This window comes from Leucopleurus acutus (genome assembly GCF_964270905.1).
Source record: "Leucopleurus acutus genome assembly, chromosome: 7".
Classification (NCBI taxonomy): domain Eukaryota; kingdom Metazoa; phylum Chordata; class Mammalia; order Artiodactyla; family Delphinidae; genus Leucopleurus; species Leucopleurus acutus.
In genome coordinates this window covers 110,693,841-110,712,455 of record NC_139150.1, presented here as the reverse complement: position 1 = coordinate 110,712,455, position 18,615 = coordinate 110,693,841, and the positions used below count along the sequence as shown (strand labels likewise).

The 18,615-nt window shown below is 39.3% G+C and overlaps 1 protein-coding gene across 1 annotated transcript in view; it reads left to right on the top strand.

The window, feature by feature from the left end:
* Positions 1-18,615, top strand: part of GALNTL6 (polypeptide N-acetylgalactosaminyltransferase like 6) — a gene marked incomplete at both ends in the record, with an annotated part of 1,125,661 nt that overhangs the window by 680,047 nt on the left and 426,999 nt on the right. The gene's annotated exons all lie outside the window — the stretch shown is intronic.

The window sequence follows — 18,615 nt, the reverse complement described above, 5'->3', positions numbered from 1 at the left end:
CCTGTCATCAACAGTTTAGTTTGGAACCCAATGTTCATAGATTTCCAGTTAATTAAAATTCACACTCCTAGTTAGTTATTAAATTTACATTTCTCTACTATAATTGTATATGATTTTAATTGTCAATGTTCATTTAAACTAAACAGGCACATAGTATTTAAATAATTTACAGAGACTACCTAATTGAAAGTACAAAGTATTCAATCAGCTGTTAAGAGTCAGAGGTCTGGTCCTTCTTTACTAGAAATCTTTTAATTTCACAGTTCAAAAAGGACAAAAACACTTTCTGATCTTTGACTCATAGACCAACACTTCGGGGAAATTGAATTTAAGCTTGCTGTAATTTCCAGGATTCAGCTTTTAGTTGCTGGTAGGAGCATGTGAGGAAGGATAAAAGATAGCACAGTACAAAACTCAGGCTAGCCAAAAGGAAAAGGTAACCAACGTCATATTCTTTTATTTTAAGAATTTGCTAAACAATCAGTAGTCATGTTTTGGAAAGTGACATGTGTCTAGAATTGAAAAGATGTTTGAAATTTAAGTCTTTTCTCGTTATCAACTAATATTTTTTGTTTGTTTTACTGTGTGCTTCATAAGGATTTACAGAAATCCTATTCTGTCTCCTATACTATCCTGGGCACTTTCACATACATTATAGAATAATATTTAATCATCACAAGAACCCTACACCCTAAATATCCCTTTATTCTCATTTTGAAGGTGAGGAAATTGTGCCTCAGAGATTTAAAGTGTTTGTCCAAAGACCCATATATAACCAACAGCAGAGGCAGGATTTTAACCCATATTTTAAAGTCCAGTGGCCTTTCAACTCTATGACACACCAATATTAATGCAGATAACCAGTACTCAATTCAGCAAGTATTACTTAAGTGCCCACTGTGTGCCCAACACTGAGTGAAGAAATGGAAAGATAAAATTATATTTAACTGGAGATATCAGTAATCTAAATGGCAGCATTTCTAAATGGAACGATTTTAAATATACCTGGTATATTTCACTTAAATATACCTGATACATTACAGTGGTTGAGTTTAGACATTTTTAGTAACATTTTCTGTGTTAACTGTTTGAAAAATATTCAGCTATTCTCTATATGACTTTAGATCATGAAACTACTAAATAATAATCAGTAATGTAGGACCTCTTGATGACACTATTTTCATTCTATGTGATGCTTACCAGTTAGTTTTTAAATAAAGGAGGTGTGTATGTACACGTGTGATATAGAATGTTTTGACGGCATTTTTTTCTTGCAAGATGTACCCTCTAATACTTAGCTTTCTAAAATATATACCTGGGCTTCCCTGGTGGCGCAGTGGTTGGGAGTCCACCTGCCGATGCAGGAGACGCGGGTTCGTGCCCCGGTCCGGGAAGATCCCACATGCCGCGGAGCGGCTGGGCCCGTGAGCCATGGCCGCTGAGCCTGCGCGTCCGGAGCCTGTGCTCCGCAGAGGGAGAGGCCACAGCAGTGAAAGGCCCGCGTACCGCAAAAAAATAAATAAATAAAAAATAAAATAAAATATATACCTGTATCATAAGAAATTAAAGGATTTCTTTTCTTTTTTTTGGTCCTGCGTGTCAAGAGAAAGAGGCATAATACATGCAAAATTGGAACCTCTAACTCGTCCTATGCCCCAGGTTACTGGATTAGAGACACTAGAGGGAGGTGTGGATTTCCCACTTCAAACACTTCCGTAAGCCCAGAGCTCACTGCACACTCTAAGCAGCCTCGATGGCCGCCCCCATCCTCATCCCAACTGTTATCCCAGGGTGAAAACAACCCCACAGGCAAAGGCGCCCAGTCCAAGATATGCCTCCTCCCAAATTTCATCTTCAAAGACTCAGCCCTCTCTGCAGGTCACCTACACATGAAATGCTTCTCTCTTTTGAGCAAATACTCACTTTATGTATAAAGGGAAAAATCATCTGCCTGCCCTCTCTGGTCCTAGAGCATTTTGGTTCCACCTCTAGCATGTAGATGTCATCTTACTTTTATTACCGAATTAATACTTTGATCGATAATATATAATTTATGTATATAAGTAAAATTAAAAGTAATTTTAATAAAACAAACTAAAGTGTTACATTCTACCCTACCACTTCCTATCCCTGCATTACGTATCTCTCTGAATCTCTCTGAATCTCTCTCGTATCTCTCTGAATCACCGTTTGTAAATAAGGATACTGGTATTCCCTCATGGAGGTATCAGAAGATTCAATATTTAAGGCAGCCTTAAATTATATTGATTATAAAGCATCCGTAGCTTACTGTTGTTGATAATCATCTCAGGATCTCATTTATTATATTTTTTCCTTCTTTAAGGATAAATGATACAATGGGAACGTAAGAACAAAATTTATAGATTTACTATATATAAAGAGAAATAACTGACAATTTTATGAAAATATTGTTTGTAATGTCATGAAAATATTTAGCTTTTCAAGGAAAAATAACATGTTAACCAACTTACAAAAGAATTTTTCTGAATGTAAACCATTTTCCTGGAAAATCTAAACACCTGTAACCACACCTACTGTGTGGCATAAATAGGAAAAAGCAGAATGTAAGTTTGATAATGACAAAAAAAAAAAAAAAAAACTATCACAATTTTAGATACGGGAAGCCCTTAGTTTATCTGCATCAAACACTTGGCTGGTTTGTATTTGAATGACACCAGTGGCCATCAATAGAGTTCAAACACTGGAAGAGCCCAGAATTGGTATGAGAGACCTTGATAGGTTTTTAGAAAGTCCATTATATTTCAGTGAGAGTTCCAACTGTTTCTCAGGAAAGCTACTTACTGCAATTGTCTGTGGCAAATGCATTCTTCAGAGCAGAGTGGGGTTGTAGCAGGCAGCAAAAAACGGGTCACGCAAGAGTAAATGAAAAGGCTCAGAGCCATCTGAGTGGGCTCTCTCCAAAGAGCTGAGAAGTGCAGAATTGAATTAAAAACTAGAATTTTCTCTAAGCTTTCATTAGCTGGTTCACCGCTTCAAGAGCCATGTGATTTCTTTGTCATCTGGCCAGAGGACTGTACGTTATCAGAGAACCCTACCTGCTAAAGGAAGTTTGCAAGCCTTGAAACTCTAGTCACTTCCAGATTTCTGAAGAGGCAACCGTCATAAGGACAAGTAACCAGATCAATTAAATCACGTTCCTATTTCATTTCACTAAAATCATCCAGCAAATGGAGAACTGACTTTGAAAACTGGAGCTCATGTGTACTTGAGTTTGCTGTGTAATTTATCTTCTGAGAATCCGTGGCTGTCTTCTTTCTTAGTCCCTATCATGGAGTTCTTTAACACTATTCGCACGAAGGGATTCTTAAAATCTCTGCAACATAGGTATTGCTCCAGAGTGAAGGATCATTTTACCTACTAGAACATTCCATCTAGTCTCTACGCAAACATTTCTATGATCATTGTGCAACCCGTCTATTTGTTCCTTTCTCAGAGGTCATTCTCAATTAGCCTGGACAACTACACCGTTTAAACAAACCTTTCTGAGAGCGATCATTTCAACTGCACTTGAGTTATTCAGAATATTCCAGAATACTTCCCTGTACTATCAGTTGCTGTGTTTTGTTTTTCATGTGCTTCTGATTTTCTATTATTTCTCTTCTATGTCTTTTTTAAAAAGTCAGTCATCGGGTAAAACTCAACCAAACCCCGCCCAGGGAATTCCTGGATAGCCACTCAAGAGTAATGATGAGAAGCTGAACCGGCTCCCTCACTTGCCCTGCCCAGTGCAAAATGAAAACATAGGGCTCCTTGTTCGAAAAGCAGGAAAAAGGCACCTGTAAAATTCTTTTTTTTTTTTCAATTAAAATACAAACCATTATCCTTTTTCCCGCAGCTTCTATCCACCTGTCGTGGTGGTTTTTCACTTGCTCTTCATATCCCCGGGGCTTGAGGACACTTTCTAAGCGCACGCGGACCCTCGCAGGCCCTGAGGACCCTGGCCCACAGCCCGGCACTTGCCACCCACTGGCCGACACGTCCTCCCGGCCGACTCCCTCGCCAGGGGACGGTGGTTGGCCTGACCCAGTCAAGCCCGTCTTCTCCCTGCCCAGGCTTCCCCACCAGAAACCAGTGGACGAATGATGTCCAGGGTGGCAGCCTGTGCCCAAGGCTGCACTCAGTACCTGGATCTGAGTGGCCCAGAGGTTCAGCCCTGCTGGGTCACCCACAGAATGCACAGTGGTGCTGCCGACCCAGGGGATGGGGGAAAATCATCTCATTAGGAACACAGAAACGGTCTATTCATTCCAGCAATTCTGCCCGCTCAGAATTCAACTTTGGAACTGGCCTAAAATTTCTGCAAAAAAACAGCTTAAAGAAACGCATGGCTGCAGCCTGACACTTCATTTTCCCCTGCGAAATTGTGTTAGCCAAGTTGATCATCTATTTTCCACAGATTTAACTATGAATAACTTCTCGTTGTGGCCAGAAATCCAATCCGTTCTCAAAAGATGATTTTTTGTCACTGACAGTATTAACAAGAATGTGTTTGAACAGTAGCCACATCGTTGTACAGCTTCCTGAACGATATTAGAGAAGACAATACACATTAAGATACAAACATAGTACGTGGGTTTTTAAAATGTGTTACTGCATATGAATAGGTCAGCATAGACCATACTCGGGAAAGAAGGTTTAGAAATAGCTCATGAGGTACTTTATTGAACGTTCTTGGAAGGCTTCATGGGGGAGGCAGCACTCAGGTTGGACCCTACAAAACTGTGAAATTCTGACTCATCAGCAGGGTTACAATTCAGTGTACTAGTAATAGATGGCATGTCTGTGTGGCTTTTATTGTTGTTGCTATACAGGATTTGCGATTCGTCATGAACGATCTGTGTTGGAGAGTTCTAAAAAAGGAAAAAATAATAAAAGGTCTGAATATATTGAGGGTATTGTGTCTTAGAGAATAATGGAAATCAGATCTTATAAATCTAGCAGAACCAAGATCATAGAAGACCTTGACAAGTACCCAAAAGTGGCCAGATATAAGACAAAGGGGCCACTGTGTATTTTATACATTTTCTAGAATGCCTCAGCGACACGAGCCAGTTTGGAGCTGGGAGGACAAAATCAGGAAAATAAATAAGAAGACTCTTGCAGGAGGTACAGATTATTGACCGTCAAGACCGGAGTGGCAGCAGGAGAGATGAAAAGAGAAGAACAAACATGAAAGACATAGGCCTTCCAGGAAAAATGATTGAGATTTCATCACTGGCTACAGTTAGACACCAGAGAAGAGAAATGAAATAAAGTGAATGGCAAGACTTCAAACCATGGTGAACAGAAGATGTCGTTTTCCCAGAAGGAGAACAAGATCTCATCAAGGTAATTTTGAAGTGTCAGTGGAATAATTTAAGGAACAGGTATTTAATGCCATCAGTTTCTGCCCGGAGTGATACAGATAGATACATATAGACACGGATATAGATCTGGATATCTGGTAACACTTCAGAAAGTGAGAGTACGGTCCAGGACTCGAAGTACAGATAGAATTAGATTTCACTTCTAAGAGTGAAGGTCAGAAATAAATAGTCATTCCACAACCTTGCTGAACTACGAGGTTCGGGGCGGTGGGGGTCATATATAAGGATGATATCTGTATACATTACAATAACAGTCATAGAAGTCAAAAACAGCTGGAAGTATTGTTATATGAATAGGAACCAATGAAAGCCGTCTCAGAGGCCACACAAGATGGAGTAGAACTGAAGCTGTAATTCAAGGAAGAATTTTTTTCACTTGAAAGGGCTCAAAGGAGAGGGGAAGTATTACCTGCGTTCAGAGATCCTTATATACGCTGGAACTATACGATCAGATTCAGAAAGATAATCTGTAACAGATATTGGTGAAGATTCCCAGACTAGGAAAAATGACTTTTGCGTGAATGACTTTTTGTGTTTCCTCCCAAGCGTACTTTTGATCACTGCAACTTATCTGCATCAACTGCACCATCCCCTTTTATCAATACATGGGATCAGTATAAGGATGACCCTTCCATCATTCTTACTCAGAAGACACGGTGGTTATTGTCACCTTCATTATCAATAAATTTATTCAGATAGATCTGCTACTAAATTTCCATCAACTACTGCTAATGTGGAATAAAGTCAGGTTAAGCTGGATGGATTTTTTTTTTTTTTTTACGCTTCAACATTTTTTTTCCTCTTCACTCAGTATAATTCTTCCTGCTAATCTGGAAAATATGTTTCCCTCAAATGGAAGGGAAAGATCAGTCTCTTTACTTCAGTGTTTTCAACCGTGTATCGATTTACAACAAAATGCAGGAGGGAGAGGAGTGTCGTCGGGCTGGGGGAAAGCCGGGCTGGAATCAGGGACGATGCATCAGTCCCAACTCAGCCCGACTGTACAACCTTTATCCAGTCATTTCACTTTTCACAAAGAAGTTAGACCTGACAATTCCTAAGGTCCTTCTGAATTCTGAAATTTCATGAACTTAATTGAATTAGCCTACCACAGTCAGAACTATATAAATTGTGTGCCGTGACTGGAATAACATTGGTAACTAAACCACATGTTCTACCCATGTCCCAAGTACTGTTTAGTGTGCCTGATGGGTATTATCTCATTTAATTCTCATGATATCCCTGTGAGCTGAGTGTCAGTGTCCCGACTTTAGAAACGGACAACCTTGGGTAGATGTTAGGTGACTTGTCAGTGGTCACATGGGTAGTAACGGCACAGCTGTGATCTAAACCCAGGCAGCCTAGCACCATTCTGTGATATTAAACACTGTGCTGTTGCTGGCGAAAGAGACTTAAAAACAAAATCTCTATACCCAGCAAACCTCTCCACAAAGGTGGGAGGGAAAGAAACAGTTCTGCCTTTGAATAACTATTAAACCAGAATGTGATGCGCACCAAGGCAATTCTCAAAGGAGATTCGAAGACAGAAAGAAACCCCATCCTTTCATGCAGACAGTACCGGACTCGTGATGGTTGGACTTCCAATTTTTTGACCGTACTGTGTAAAAGTCATGCACATTCCGCAGAAACCATACTGTGAATTCTGAATTTTGATCGTTTCCTGAGCTAGCGACGTGTGGTAATACTCCCCTGTGATGCTGGGCAGCTCCCGGGCAGCCACACGATCACGAGAGTAAATAACTGATACACCTACAACCGTTCTATTTTTCAATCTCAGTACAGAATTCAATAAATGACATGCAGTCTTCAACCCTTTCTTATAATATAGGCTTCGTGTTAGTTGATTTTGCCCGGCCATAGGCTAACGTAAGTGTTCTGAGCACGTTTTAAGGTAGGCTGGGCTAAGCTACGACGTTGTGTGTGTGAGGTGTATTCAGTGCATTTTCGAATTAATGACATTTTCAGTTTACCATGGATTTATTGGGACGTAATCTCATCAAGGAAAAACTATGTGGTCAACAGGTGCGACGCGTTATATACATGTTCTCAGGAGGGACAGTAAGTAGTTTTCAAGGACCTGACAGCACTGTTTGTCACACGTAGCTCATCCTAACTTTACTTGGTAGGTGGGTGGACCATCAGTGCTAGCAAATTGGCTTTTTATAAAGGGAAAATCACCTTTTCAGCTCTCTATTAAAGGAGGCAGTTGCGGACGGAATAAGCTGTCCTTCGAGGTTAGGCTTCTGCCCTCCCACAGAAACTGGGAGGTGGAGGCCTTGTCTTCCCTGATGATTACATTTTCAAGAGCTATTTCCCAGGGCCTTGATAAAGACATTCCTGGGTCTTAAAGCTGACAAGAGGCTTATTTCGCTTTTGAAAAGACTTGGATACATTTCAAAGAGACTGAGAAGGAATTTACAAGTTTTCTAAAGAAAATGCTCTAAGAAAAGGGAGGCTGGGGGTAGTAGGGGCAGGGAAGGGTCTCCTCCCTCATCGTCAGCAGGGAGAAATTAAATCTCTTCTTTTTCATTTCTATTTGCCTTTACACTGTCTGCCTTGCCAGTACTGGAAATGGAGAAGTTACACAGGATTACAGCACCTGCTTCGCCATTCTGTCAGAAAGATACTAAGGGACAGGTGGAAGGTGAGGATAGTGCATTGCCTGGATGATACTGTTACTTTGCATTTGTCCAGGGTTTTGCATGTTCCAAAGTGCTAGTGTGTATACATTTATTGGATTCTCACAACTCTGTGAAAAGCGGTAAAACCCCCTTCCTTTTGGTATTTACTATTCCTATTTTTACGCAAGACCAGATTCAGGTAAGGAAAGACAGGCTGAGAGGTGCAGCCAGGCGTGCCCCTCAAGGAGATGGTTTTCTTTGCTCCAGCGAGCTGCGCCCACAGTCGCCGTCTCCTCTGGCAGCTCTAGGAAGCTGCAGTGTCACATGGTCAGCGTTGGTTTCTTCCTCTGCAGGACCCACGAGGAAGAGTTTTCCGGAACCGGACTGAGATCCATTGCGTGTCTCGTTGCCGCTTGCCCTTTCTGCCCTCTCTGGTTTTCCTGATCCCATCTTAATGCTAACACAAGGTTATCATCTTCACGTTAAGTTTTTACACACTGCTGGCTTCTGGTTTATCCACCTCTGGAGTGGGTTCTAGTCTTCAATATTCTCTTCCTCTTTCACTCTCCCAGTGCAAACTCCCCACCCATTATAAAGGCAGAGTCCATACCACCTGCTACAGTCCTCATTCAAACTCAGTTGTTGTCCCACATAACTGGGGCTACACCTGGGGGAAGGACAGTTGAATGGATGAGTGGGATCCGTTTTAAAGGAGCAATTTACATTCTTTCCTTCTCCTCCCATATATATGTTTTGTCTCCCTCTTCATCTAAGGAGAAGAGGATTTATAGAAAGTACAAATGTTTTTTCTCCAGAAAATCCTTTTGATATTTTTTTAAATGTGCTGGTACTTTCAATAAAGTAGGGATATGTTTGCTTTTCTATCTAACATGAATACATCTATAATGACTCTTTAAGCATCTCGGCTCTACCAGATGTATAGTCAAGAGGTGAGACGTAACTGTGGAATTGTTCGTGTGAAGAAATAAAACCCCAATCACACACACAGAGACCTGTGAGGTCTAGCTAGACATCTGTTTCATACTACTCAAGGGATTCTAGATGTTCTGCACTCCTGAGATTTTCCTCACTGAATCACGGGTTATACTTGTGCGAAAGTGCTCTAGATTTTCAACACTCCTATCAGTAAATGTATAGTCACAGAGGGAGGTGAGAGATTTATGCATGCCTGTATGGTCTGCCATTTACATACAGATGATATATGCTTAATGAACTTGCACTTCCATCTTCAATACTTTGCTCCTCCAGTGCGTAACTTTTAAAATTCTTACATATCGGTCATGTGATTTATAACAATTTTAGTTCTAAGAAATAAGTGTTAAACACAGCCATTACGAAGCGTATAACTGGGGAAGTAACTAGGGCCCAGCTCGGTAATAGGACAGCACTATAGCATTCACAGTGCTTTCTGATTTATCTCACTACTCATAACAGCTTTGAAGGAAAGAGGTGGCAATGTATGTGGTGGGGAGAGAAAGCAAGTGAACCCCAGTGCTACTGACTTTGTGCCAGAAGATAGAAATTACAATCTCCCAGATCATCTTCCATTTGCAAAGAAATTATCTTCCCAGCTAACCACCAGAGTTCTGCTGTATCCCAGCTCAAGAACCTTGTGTGGGTCTCTGCAGCCTATACAATGCGTTCCTAGACAAGGCTGGAATGGAAAGCATTCCAAAACTTCGCCCTTTCCCTTATTCCACAGATGAAAGCCTGGCCTGTTCACCCTAATCATCTGCCTTTGTGTTTATTTCCTCAGTTTAAACACCTGGAAAGCAGGACCGTCTTAGGTCATAGCACGGAGCCAAGAACACAGTGGGCCTTTGATAAAAGGATGGTGGATGGAGGACCGAAGACATCAATGAATCGATGTATACGTTGACTTGTATTCACTCTGCAGGTTCATCATTAGCGCTTTGACCCTAAATCATTTACGCCTCAGGGATAGACGTGTATACTGAGTGGCAGAAGCCCCAAGTTTCTGAGTGACAAGCTAAGCAAAAGAATGAGACAAGATCTATATGATACTGGCTTAAAATAAGCTTGTTACACTAGCAACAATGAAGAAGTAATAGTACTCACTGTTTATTAAGCACCTATGATGTGCTAAGTGAGGCATTATTTAAAAAGTATGTCTTAAATGTATTTTTATATATACATGTGTACGCAGAAACACACACACATATATAATGTTACAGCCTTGAGAGGTAGGAGTAGGTTTGCATTCTGTGGATGGTGAAACTGAGTCTCATAGAAATTGAGTAACTTACCCGTCTCCATTCAGGACAGGGGCCCTTTGTAACATGATCAAATTAGTAAGGTCACGGGCCATTAACAGAGCTGCCTTCAACCAGAAGACAAATCTACTTATTTAACAAATTTTCATTGAGGTGCAACCACGTTCCAGCATCTCTGTTAGCTGGAGGGAAACAATGTTAACAAAACAGCCACAAGATTTCTTCCTCCGGAAAGATGACCCCAGAGCCGACAACTGCCGCTGCTTCTTACCCTCAGAGGCCACCTAAGACACAAACCTGGGTGAGGGCTGCTTTCTGGGGGCAGATCCCAGCCAGATCTCTTTCTTTGCTGTGTCCTTCACACCTATTTTGCAAAGTTCAACAAGGTTTGTTTTGCAAAAACGAATCCCTTAGATTCAAGTGTGTTAAAAGTAGGAGGCTTCAGTTCTGTGAAAGATGCCATTGGTGATTTGCTAGGGATTGCAGCAATCTACAGATTGCCTTGGGTAGTATGGTCATTTTAACAATATTAATTTTTCCAATCCATAAGCACGGTGTATCTTTCCATGCGTTTGTGTCATCTTCAGGTTCTTTCATCAGCATCTTATAGTTTTCTGAGGACCAGTCTTTTACCTCAGGTAGGTTTATTTCTAGGCATTTTATTCTTTTTGATGGAATGGTAAAGGGGATTCTTTCCTTAATCTCTCTTCCTGATAGTCTGTTGTTAATGTATAGAAATGCAACAGATTTCTGTGTATTAATTTTGTATCCTGCAACTTACTGAATTCATTGATGAACTCTAGTAGTTTTCTGGTAATGTCTTAGGACATTCTATGTACAGTATCATGTCATCTGCAAACAGGGACAGTTTTACTTCTTCCTTTCTAATCATTAGGGAAATGAAAATCCAAACCACGATGAGAAACCACCTCACACCTGTGAGAATGGCTATCACCAAAAAGAACACAAGTAATAAATGTTGGTGAGGGTGTGGAGAAAAGGGAGCCCCTCCTCCACTGCTGGTGGAAATGTAAATTGGTGCAGCCACTGTGGAAAAGAGCTTGGAGGTTTCTCAAAAAGCTAAAAGTAGAACTACCATATGACCCAGCAATTGCACTTTTGGGTACATCTGAAAAAAGTGAAAACACTAGTTTGATAGCAGCATTACTTACAGTAGCCAAGATACGAAAGCAACCTAACTGTCCATTAACAGATGAATAGGTTAAGAAGATCTGGTATATCTATACAATGAAATATTACTCAGTCATAAAAAAGAATGAAATCTTGCCTTTTGCAACAAGATGGATGGACTTGGAGAATATTGTGCTAAGTGAAATAAGTCAGACAGAGAAAGACAAATACTATATGATTTCACTTATGTGTGAAATCTAAACAATACAACAAACTAGTGAATGAAACAAAAAAGAAACAGACTCACACATACAGAGAACAAACTACTGGTTACCAGTGAGGAGAGGGAAGGGGGGAAGGGCAATATAGGGGTAAGGGATTAAGAGAAATAAACTAGTATGAGTACAATACGTTACAAGGATATACTATACAACACAGGGAATATAGCCAATAGTTTATCATAACTATAGAGTATAACCTTTAAAGTTGTGAATCACTATATTGTACACCTGTAATTTATATAATACTGTATAGCAACTATAAATAAATACATAATAAATAAAATGTAGGTGGCTACATTTAAAACACAAGGCCTTATAGCCTTTTCAACTCAACTTTTTCTTGAGCTATTTTTTTTAAATTGTGGTAAAATACACATAAAATTTACCATCTTAACCATTTTTAAAAGTACCATTCATTGGGATTAAATATATTCACACTGCTGTGCAACCATCACCACGTCCAGAATTATTTTCATCTTTCAAAACTGAAGCGCTGTCTCCATTCAACACTAACTCCCCATTTCCCCCTCCCCCAGCTCCTGGCCACCACCATTCTACTTCCTGTCTTTATGAATTTGACTAATCTAGGTATCGAGGCAACTTTTATAGGAAAGCCATCCACTAGTGAACATTGATGGTGTATTTGGCCCTTGCCAACTTGGTCACCCGCTTCCCGTTTGGACTCAGTTGCCCCCCATGGGTGGGAGGTGTGAGGAGCAGCTCGGGTGCTGGCTTTGTGGGTGGGTCCCTGGCCGCGATGCCCTCACTACAGCCCCCAAGTCAAACTCTGACTCGATACCAATATTGATAGAACTGAGACTCCAGTTCAGACCTGTCAGATGCTGACTCCTGAGCCAACTCTCTCTTCATTATCCCAGACTGAAGATACCTCCCCCTTTGGATGTTCATCTATCATGAGTAGATTCTTCTTGAACAAATCCCGCTTGCTCTTCAAAATATTACAAGTTCCCGTGCTCTTCTCTATACGTCACAAGTAAAGTATAATACCTCCCCAAAGAATATGTATTCACATTTTAGTTATAAATTCAATGAGTGGGATTATATATCTATGCACTGATTCACTGATGTCTGTTTTTATTCCTGCAACACCATGTGAAAAGTTTAGGAGTAACTCAGCTCTCTTTGTATCATTTCTTATTTCATCCCGAAGACAATAGCACGTACACTTTCCCATCTTTTTTCTCCAGAAGTAATCTATGACATTTTTTATTCAACTGAGCTATAAAAATATCAAGTGCTAATGGCTGTGACCCCGTAGCTTTTCCTCTCCTTCACAGCACAGATAGAAAAGTCACTTTTCATTCGGGGGATCTATATTTCTATGCCGCCTCTTAGCGTTTAAAGCCAGCTCCCCACTGTGCTAAGTCAACCTTCCCAGAAGCTAATCCGTCATTCTCAAGTGGCCTTGTGCCTGAAATTGGTTTGATGCTCTGGGAGTAAAGAGCCCCTGTGTAGTGCAAGTCACCTGGGTTTAACAGCTACTTGGGGTGGGGCTTGTCCTATTGTCTTGGAAATAATGACTTTGTACGTCCGCCCTGGATAACAGAGGGAAAATGGCTGGTGTGTCCAGCTATTGAGGATGTGAGAATCCCAAGTAAAATTAATCCTAAAGAATAATGAGGAAGCTCTTTAAGCAATTCTTTGTGGTTTTGGTTTTGAATGTGTCAACATCAATGAAGGGGCAACAGAATTATGCCTCTACCTTACTGCTTCCCAGGGGAAATATTTTTATTTTTATGAAGCTCTTCAATTTTAGCAATAAATTTTGTAAACCATAAACACAGCATCTGCAAGTACAAGACCTCCAGCGCTTGAGGTGACACATGGCTATTAGGGGAGTTCACTGCACATTTACATAATAAAATGCGGCTACTGGGGGAAGAATCACTTGTTTATTGATTTAAGAGAATGAAAGGTCAGACAGTGACATTAAGATTTTCACAAGAATGCTCACTGTCAGTATTCACAAATGGTTTTAAGCCAAAGTGCCTGGTACATAGTATGTGGTTTAATTTCAGTTATGTAAACATTAGAGTAATCTGAAGTTTAAATTACATTTTAGTTATCCTTGAGACTCCATTACCCAGGAAAATGCAATTTCAGTCTCTATAAATTTGAACAAAAATCAAAATCCAATGATTGCCTTCCTGTTTATAACATCCCATCCTAAGTTCATACTGCCCAGCCAACACAGAACAAGAACACATTTTTAAAAATATATATTATACATATTCCTGTTTATGTTTAGACTTAGTTTGCCAAGTGTTTCCAGGAACTAGTGTCAAAAAATGGTGCATCTGTGAACAATGAGAAAATCTGAAGACCTCTGCACCTTCATGTACATATATATTTTTTCCTGTGTTATGAGATGTTGAGAATTTATGCATACTGTTTTAAAAATAAGTTTTATAGTGTAAAATATTAATGTTCAATCCTCTCAGGTTATGTCAACTTACTAAGTAGGTACTGAACTACAAGGGAGATGTACTGTTTGTGTTTCATGTGGTGTCTTATCTCTAATGCCAAGTTTATTGAAGTGTAATTCCTTCTTTTTAGATAGACATATAGTTCTAGGAACTTTGACAAATGCTCAGTCATGTAACCCCCTCCAAAATCGAGATGTAGAATATTTTTATCACAGGAAAAAGTTTCTTCATGCCTCTTTGTGGTCAAATCCTTCCCCCCAACCTTCACACCCTGGCAACCACTGATGTTTTAAAATTCATACTATTAATCCAAGTGGGTACTGTGAGTAGTTATAAGGCTGGTGAGTAGCATACAGGAAGTTACTCACATGACTTTTCACCCTAACTTTTACCAGCAGTCTAAACCCAGCCCCACTGTGCTGTGAAGAATTTTGAACTTGCTGGCCTCACTCCCTCCATGAGAGCTTCTGCTGCCTCATATATCTCTCATGGCCTAATTTCACTTGTGTGACCTTAGACATGCCACTCAGACTTCCTTTGTTCATTGGCATTATCTAACATAGAGTAAGTTATGAAACGACATGTAAGATTTTAAAGTGTTTCAATTTTTGTCTGATTTTTAAAGGAAACTCTAAAAGTTTCCATGGTTGTTTCGATTTTTCCCTGCCCACTACCACCCAAAGAAAAATGACACATTTTTGCTTTTCTCTGTCTCTTCACCTCCAAAATGTTCCCTTTACAGCCAAGTACACTGGCTAATTCTGACTAATCAACTTTCTAAGCAATATTATAGATGTATTTTTAAGTACAAAAGTATTGCAGGCAGGCTAGAAAAAAGAAAGACCCCAGTGTAAATGCTGGGAGTGAGGGTATTCTGCCTGCCCTTTCACCTTCTACTAGAGAAGACATCAAGTTTAAGAATTTCATGAGTATTCTGCTGGTCTTTCCATCTAGAGATAACATTTTTAAACAAAAAAGAATGCAAAAAGAGAAAATGAGAAATCTATAAATTGCTCTTTTAATTCAACAATTTATCATAAATATCCTCCTGTGTCCATAACATAGACACACATTCTCTTAACTACTGAAGAGTTTCCCACACTACAGTTTTGCCATACTTAGCATTAGTGATGAACATGTGATTTGCCTCAAATTTTTCTCCATCACAGATACATATTGTACAATTGTATGAACATTCCTAATAGTAAAGATTCCAAGAGGTAAATTGTTGTTACACATTATCTGTGTGTTTAAAATCTGGATAGGTCTTGTCCATTTGCCTTCAGAAAGGGAAATACTGATTCTACTCTCATCCATATTGTGAGATGTCCCACTTTCTCACTCCCTTCCCAGCAAAGGGTGTCGTAAGTTTAGTTTGAGCCGGTCACTTAGGGAGGATACAGAATGTCCCTGTTAGTTAAAGCCAGAGCTTCCTTGTCATTAATAAGGCTGAGCATCTGTTAGAAGTTTGTTAGGGATTTGTGTTTACTTCTCTGTGAAGGTTCAGAATGTGGTCAGTGACCAGTTATGTTGACTGGTCTGTGAGTCTTTGCATCATTAATTTGAAGAATTCCTTTGCATTTTAGGACAATTAGAGCTTTGCTATAATACATAAAAAACATTTTGTCAGAGTCTACCCTCTTTTTAACTTTATTCAAGCATCGATGAGTTCCTTATTCATGTTTTTCTCAAGAGCAGGGGTTCTCAGTTCTGCTACAGATTAGGATAATGGTGGAGCCTTTATAAAAGACTGCAGCCTGCCACCTCCCCCCACCCAATGCACAGATTCAAGTTCAATTCATTGGGGTGATGTTGGAGCATAATCCCCTAGGTGATGATAGCGTACAGACAGGGTTGAGAAGAATCGCTTACTGTACATACAGATCACTTGGGGGTTTCATTAAAGCACAGATCCTGGGGTGAAGCCTGAGACTCGATATTTCTTATAAGCTCTCAGAAGACACGCACACTGCTGGTCCACAGTCTACACTTTGAGTAGCAAGGATGTGCAGTGTCTGGTTTTTGATTCTTAAGACTTTTTCTACTTAAGATTATCAAACTTTATTTTCTCCTGTAGTTTTTTTCTAATGCTTTGTATAATTTTATAGTGATCATAAATCCATTTGGATTTTCGTTTTTTAATAATATGATAGATCTAATTCTGTTTCTCTTTATCAGCATCAAATTGGACCCACCCCATTTATTAGGTTGATATATTTCAATGTAACAATTTTTGTTTTTTTAAAGTCTTCAGAAGAGTCACAGGTTGATAAAAGTAGAATTTTTGATTGTTTAAATAACAGAGCGCTTACATTTTTTAAATTTATTTTGTTTCAGAAAAGGAAATTATACCCTGAAATTAACTGAAGTTTTAAGATCAAGAAATTGTTCTTTCTGTCCCTGTGGTCTTTAAATTTCAAATGTGTTTATTTTCCCCACTTAAATATGATTTCAATGCCAAATTCAAAAAAATACAAGCATAGAGGATGCGATCATTTATGTCTGATTTTCCATTTTTAATCAGTGTTTGGTGACACTATAGGATCCAGTGACATTCTCACCCAGTAGTGGTAATTCAGAGGTGGGAATATAGTACCAACAGGAACCAGCTTCTTGCTGAGCTCAGGGTATCAGGTCTTTCTTCCAGCCCTTTATATGTACCATAATGCACAGAAAAGCCACAGACTGAGGATTTTCAAATGACTACAGTAGGATGTTTACGATGCTGATATCTATTGATACAAGGTGCACAACAGAGTGGCTTTGTAGCTAGTATTTAATTCAGAAATGAAAGGAGAAATTCAAATGTGTAAGAGTTTAAATAACCGAAGCTGCTAAGTCAGGTGTATAAATAAAAATGAAAACTGAAAGAAGTCTTATAACCTATGTTATCTCACTATGGAAATACTTTTTCTGAAGAAATAAATGATTATTGAATAAATGAGTTGTGCACCAGCATGAATTGTCCTAATTTAGCCTAGCTATTTTCCATCGTGATATTCTAGTAGAAATAAACCTCCATTGAATAATCTAGCCCTTGGGAACTCAATAAATACATGTCTTTTTTTTTTTTTTTCAGTAAAATCACAGCTCATTTAAAGAAATTGGTCACCAATGCCCAGTCACATCTTTCATGCATTTTTAACAAAATGTAATTTCTTGGGCTAGAGATTCAAACAATCTCCTTTTGTATCCGTAATTGTTTTATTCAGAATTTCTGTAGCTAAATAATTAAGTTCTATAGCCCAAGATTTTTGTTGTTAAAAGAACAATGACTTCGGAGTTGACGAAGCAAAGGTATTTTTTTCTGCTAAATTAGAAATATTGTCCTTTAAATCGTCAAGAAAAAAAAAGTTAATACTGAAGGTTTTCTATTATACAATCTTTATTCCAGAAGATACTGATGTTTCTATTACTAGGAATAATGAAACCCATATTTCATAATCGTTTTATTTGTTTAATGACAACTACTGAATGGCAAAATAAGTTTGCCGGATCAAAATATATCCACCTTCTCTTAGGTCATGCATGGGATGTAAATATTTCTACATCTATCAGGCACCCCTTTCTGAAAAACACAGGTGTCCAGGTTAGTCTTTAGAGTCAATTTTATAAAGTTTAAAAAAAAAAAAAACCTCTATTGTTTTTCCCAGAGCGTTACCAATCACAGGAGTGGTAATAGAAATATCATTGTAACTTTTGGATGCCCTTACATCATTAAGAAACTTTCTTCCTTAAAGTTTTATTGTCTTTGGTTACATTAAATACAGAACACAGGCAAAGTTTATGGGGCAGTGTGTTTTGGTGTGCCCAAACCACGTGTTCTTATCAGAGCAGTCCTCAAAGAGTAGACTGCCGTCTTTGTAGTCAGCATGTGTCGTCCATCCTTTTACGTTGCTAACAGTTATTGGATGGTTGTGTACATATCAAGGTAAATCATATGAAATTGCTGATATTTGGCTTTTGACCTATAAAAATAGAAGTTTTATATGGTTCAAACTAAAGTATCTGTTTTGGGTGTGAGTTAATAATGTGCTTCCAGGCACTGACCTGGGGCCATGGGAATATGTTTAGCTTCTTCAGATTGCATGGAGCAACCTTGAATTAGAGCTCCTGCTCTGTGGACCTCTGCAGTGAAAGCCAGTCTTGGGATCCCTCAACTACGTGAACTGTTTCCAGTGAGCTCAGTATCCTGTCTCTGCCCTGCCCTTGTTCCAATGCCATTGCCCTCAACCAGCCCATTCCCAAGGTTCTCTCTTCCCAATTCTAATCTTCAACTCTCCATTCTGATTCAGCCTTCCATCATTCTAAACTGGAAATTATTGAAAATTAAGTTGACCTCATTGGCATATTTCTCGTCAACACACTGCATATATTTCCCCCAATTCTAATGAATTATTTTGGCAAACTGGTGTGGTAAGGGTGTGCATTAGGCTTACTTTTTTCTTTTC